General features: G+C 37.8%; 1 long non-coding RNA gene across 1 annotated transcript; it reads left to right on the forward strand.

Moving 5' to 3' along the window:
• The first annotated feature begins 595 nt into the window (after nucleotides 1–595).
• LOC141380810 (uncharacterized) lies at nucleotides 596–5,556 on the forward strand. The gene is made up of 3 exons (XR_012399669.1): nucleotides 596–799; nucleotides 886–975; nucleotides 3,601–5,556. It is a non-coding gene; the product is annotated as an uncharacterized lncRNA (long non-coding RNA).
• Nucleotides 5,557–5,865: the final 309 nt, after the last annotated feature.

The raw sequence follows: 5,865 nt of genomic DNA on the forward strand, positions 1-5,865 counted from the left end.
GTGACCCTAGATTAATAAAGGGGCTAAGCCAAAAAGAAAATGAATGAATGAATGATTAAACTATCACAAACTGTATTCCTTCATGCTGAACACAAATATATTAAGTTAACTTAATTGTTTTTACAAATTTGAGTAGATTAAACATAAAACAATTAACGTGCTGCACAACCCCCCCCACCCCCCAACCCCAAAAAAATAGTGTTGACTCAACACATCTTAAATAGGTACAAGAAGCAAAAGTAATGTTTTGAGTGTACTAGCTAAAAACACCTGAAAAGAAATTCAAAGCGTAATACGACTTAACGTTTTTTTTATCAGCTGCAACAAGAGGTTACATACATCCTTGACTTCACGTCAAAACACTGTCTGTCGCCGCTCCACGCCGCGTGTTTTTCCGTCGATGCGCTCTCTGTGTTAAGTAATAACCTGCTGATGCGAGCACACAGCCGCTGCGGGCGGATCTATAGAGAACGTGGAGTGTTGTGTGCTCTCAGCGGTGCACTGATTAGCAGGACCGGCCCTGTTTGTCAAGGTAATGAGCTGGAGGTGAAGGGACACCCAGCAGCACCTCAGGGGACCCGGGAGCTTCAGCCCCACCTGAAGCTGATTATCTGCCAGACCCAAAGAAAACACGTGCTGATGGGCGCGGGGGAGGGGAGATCCTCCATCCCCCAACTCCATCCACCGAAATGTGGAGGACTGAGCAAAGGAGAAGAGCAAACATACACAAAACAACTCCTAAAACAAACTCTTAATTGATTTAGGGGCACTCAAACAACATCCCAGCAGTTAATATTAGGTAAGATTTAGGTCACCAGGGTCTAGGGATGTTATGTTGACATCCATTAAAGACCTAAAATGACATTGATATTTTGTTGATTTGAGGTTGTGTTGGAAAGCATCCAAACTCCAAAGTTGAGCCAACATCTTAAACCAACGTCATATTGACATCAAATACTGGCATTTATTCATCAGGTATGGCAACCAAAATCCAACATCTGATAGACATCATATTGGTAACCTCCACTAAACGTCAAGCTGTACCATCATTAGATCATTTGTTGTTTTTAGGTTGCATTGAAAAGTAACCAAAATGCAACATTTGTCCAACATTGAACGTTGACTTTGACCTGACGTTGGGTTTAACACAATGTCAACACGACGTCCCATGATGTTGGGGTATAATGTTAATTTGACGTCATGTTGACATCCTGTGCCTTGGATGTCAGCTGTTTGAAAGTCTAAAAAAGTTGGATTGTGAAGTGAATCTTTTTAAATTTTGCAAAAAATAAAAATAAAAGATTAAATGCCAAATTAAATTAGAAAATTAGGTTAGTCATTCCCATCAAGATGATAGAGTGACTAAGGAAACCTAGTAATCTCCAGCAGGTAAGGCTAGTATAATGGAGTTACCTGATTCGTCACGTGGCTGTAAAGTTTGCTATGTCAGAGTTTATTCAGCAAATGAGTTCCTATTATTCATATTAAGGCTTTTTCACTCAACTCCAGCCACCTCAAGCAACTTTTGTTGTGAATTAAAGGGACAGTTCACCAAAAAATGAAAATTTACATATTATTTACTCTCCCTCAAAGCGTGTTTTCAAACCGTTACGAGTTTCCCTTTTCTCTTGAACACAAAACAAGATATTTAGAAAATCTGAAAACCAGTAACCATTGACTTCCATAGTAATAAAAACAAATGCTATGGAAGTTGATGTCTACAGGTTTTAAGCTTTTTCAAAATGACTAAGCATGTGCGATACTCTACACTGAAAAAAATGTGGGGTTCCACACAATCTCTTTACGTCTTCCCAATGCAAATTAAGTTAACGCAATGGTTTTTTAAATTTTAAGCTAATGGAACATAAAACAATTAATCTGTGTCAAAAAAAACTCATGAATCGCTTTGTTTCAGCTCATTTTAAAGTTTTTAGTTTCAACAAGCTGCAAAATATTGTTTTGAGTGTATAACAAGCTCCTTTTTATAGCTAAAAATCAATGGAAGCGAATGAGACTAACTCTTGAACCAATAAGGTTCCAATGGTTGCACTGGCTTGTATGTGAAAGAATAAGGTCAATATAAAGTTTGCAGTTATGTAGAGATTTGGTCGATACTCGGATGTAAACAACAGCATGGATAGCATGGTTAATGTAAGAATACATTGTTCTGCCTATTTATGCTGCCTAAACCATGGGGGAATTGTGGAAGCTGCTAAATCTTAGAGAAGGACTTAATAAGCAGGAAAGGGTGCAACATTTCGACAAACTGAAATGAAACAGGTGGTAAAAAATATGTATGAGCAGTATTAATTAGGATATTAATACCCTAATACTTCACTTACTTGATTGAAAATTATGCAAACGAAGATGAATGTAAGATTCTGGCCATGAAAATTCTGCTTCAGTTTGGCCACCCACAACCTTTTTGTTCCTTAAACTTTTTTTTTTTTCCTTTCTCTAGCTTCTGCTTGGTTTGTTATAACTTTTAATAGTACTCGAAGTAAGTTTTTTGGTGCAACTAATTGGTAAAGCCCAAAACATGATGATGGTTAATCAATTTCAGCAGCAATAATAGGCAAACTATGCAAGCTTTGTTTACGTTGTGCTATTCAATATGGCCATTTGATGCTCGTGAAAACACTCTATATGATTGGACAAATGCGCATTATAGAGTACAGATGCAGTCATGTAAGGACCATTTCACATCCACAAAAGGCCTGTTATACTTTGTAAGTAACAATTATGTATTTAAAAAAAACTGACAATATAAGTCACTTTTAAAGAAAGTATTTTTTAAAGAAAGTAAAATAGGCACACACTTTTGAGTTTGTTTTTCATATCAAACTTGCAAAGTCTGAACCTACAAGGAAAGGATGCAAGACTGAACTTTGTGTTGGCTACTTAATATTGAGAGAAAGCCCCAATCAGATAGGCGAATGTCTGCAGTCACGCCTCTGTTTTCAGATGTCTCTGTTTTATCCCATCCACACTGAGATGGAGCGGCAGCCTTTTAAATTGAAAACGGCTTCTTCAGCATTTCCAAAAAGCTCAGTTTTCAGCGCTCAAAAACTCTGCGGTAGTGTGGATGGAAGGTTTAACCGTAGCAAAAATGATGCATACTAAAGTAAAAATGTATTAGTGTAAACAGGGTCTCTGTGACTGTTTGTGAATGGCCCAGCCAGAGCCCTGACTTAAACCCAATTGAGCATTGTCCCCACACAAACTGATTAAGTTACCGTTTTACAAATTTAAGTAGATTAAACATAAAACAATTACATTGTCCCAAAAAACCTCAAGAATTGTGTTGTTTCAGCTCATTTTAAATAAGTTGTTTGAACAAGCAGCAAAAAATCTTTTATTTCAGTGCCTGAAATCCTTTTCATTCACTTTATTTCACACACATGTGATCGCATCATGCATTTATTCATTTCATGGTACTCGTGTGTCACACTGAGTGAAATAAGATGAAGCGTCTTGACAAAATCCAAGCGCAAATGTTCACAAGAGACAAGTTAACAACTTTGTGTTTCTGCTGGCCACTTGTGATCAGACACCGAAACCTCAGTTGGGTCATAGTCTTACTGTCTGTTTTCATTTTAGAACAGTTGACAAAATGCTAATCTGAGGGAGCAAACATACAAAGGGACCGACCGAGGGAAAAGGTGAGTAGGAAAAACATGCACAGAACTTTAAGAAACGTCCGGAAAGCTGGAAGCAGATGTATAATAAGACAACCTAGGAGAGCATAGTGCATTGCAGACGTATTTGTTTCCGTGCTTCATTCTGTCAAACCTTTCCTGCTCTGTGGGCAAGAAACCTCCAGCAAATCTACCCCGGGCCTCCTCTAATGCTCATTAGCGAGAAGATTAAGACATGTTTATTTACACGCTAAAAGAGTGAGTGGGTAAACAGGGTGGGGGGCTTATTTATTAATTTACCCTTAACGTTGAGTGCACTTGACAGGCTGGATAAGAGGGAATTGATGCGAGTGTGTGTTTGAAGTCTGCATGTGGATCTGCAGAGGGTTAGGATAGCCTGCGACTGCGGGGAGATTGAAGCAAAGCGACGTTTTTGACATCGAGATTGCAAGGGGGGGGTCAAGATACAAGATAGACTCATCCCTGGGAGAACCGCAATCGCCCACGACCTTTCACATTTCACCCAAGAGATGAAGCCACCTCTGGATTCCTGCTTCCTTTTTTTTCCACACCCACATTGTCTCAAGTGGAGGCTTGTTGATGGATCTGGCATGCTTTGAATAATACATGCCCTGGATAATGACTAGCACAAAGACCTGTTCGACTGTTGTTGATAGCACGGTCTCGCTCTCATCTTTTGCTAATTGCCAGTAGTTGCGTCTTACAGTACTGATGGGATACGAATTGAGTCAGTCAGGATGCCTTCTCGTCACTCTTTGGCGCTCAGCCTACCCCTACAGCATCATTTTATCGTTGTTTTAAATGACAAACTTTTAGCGATGATATGCTGATGTCAAATGCATCTGCAATTTTATAGTTCTTACTAAATGACATGTTGGGTGGTATTTTTGGCCTTATTGGAGAGAAAAAAGACCTACTTATTTTGTTAAATTGTGTTTAGTGTGTTAGACTGTTTACTTTATTCTACTTGCAGATTAACAGACACTTATTTGCATGTATTTTTGGTGAAGTTGAAGAAATAGCATGTTGTAAATCCAGCAGCTCTTATTTCTCAGACTAATATGGCGACCACCATCTCTCATAGATTAACTAATATGATGATCTATCTATCTATCTATCTATCTATCTATCTATCTATCTATCTATCTATCTATCTATCTATCTATCTATCTATCTATCTATCTATCTATCTATCTATCTATCTATCTATCTATCTATCTATCTATCTATATCATTATTAAGATTCACCCCTATGGCTTTGCAAATTCCATTGGACGGCACCCCAACACTATACCTCTTTGGTATAGAATTGAACAAGACACTTGATCCTACGTCCTGGATGACATTTCTGATATTGTTGGAGTATGAGATCTTGTAAAGTAAGCAGGTCAAATGTACACTGTAAAGTAACTACAGCACAGTTGTTAGTTAATTTACAGTGCGATTGTAAACTTTGCCAGTAATACTGTAAAAGTTAGATGTAATACTGTATATTTCTACATTGCATTTAAATCAGCTCCTAGCACAAAACCCAACCATTTGCCAAATTAAAAAACAGGATATTGCAGGCAGATACAATTACTGTCACAGTTTAATCACAATATAAGAATATTCCAAGTCTTCAAAGGCAGTGCAAGTTGTTTCTGGAAGGAATTCAGGTGAATGCTATTGGCTTGAGTCTGTGTCTTGTGACCACTTGAGTCATGCTAACATATTGGAGCATTTTTTTTTTCAACCGGAGGTCATCATCAAGTGGAAGCGGATGTTTTCAGCAATTAAAACCTCATAAATTACTTTGGTCTTCACATAAAGTCATTGTATGTCTTCACAGGACTTTAACACAACCTGTTTGTACTGCTTTTATATGGTTGCTTTTGCAATAAATACACCTGACTCTACTTTTATTTGACTGATGCTTATTTATGTTGTTCAGAAGGGGGTAGGTTTTGGGTTAGGTGCTTCAACTATTTCTGAAAGTATGCATGTTTGTAAGATGATTTATATTAATGTGAACCATTTAACTGGACACATAATGCAAATGATCAAAAGCATTGGAATCATAATATAATGTTGCTGAAAGGGTGTCCAGAGTGTCACAAAGCAATGAAAAGAAGTCCTAAATCGAGTGTCAAAATGTGACAAGAGGGGAGTGAGAATGTGTTTGATAAGGAAATAAATGTTACATATTTACTCAACATTATTGTTG

Source organism: Danio rerio, chromosome 24 (genome assembly GCF_049306965.1).
Source record: "Danio rerio strain Tuebingen ecotype United States chromosome 24, GRCz12tu, whole genome shotgun sequence".
Taxonomy (NCBI): Eukaryota; Metazoa; Chordata; class Actinopteri; order Cypriniformes; family Danionidae; genus Danio; species Danio rerio.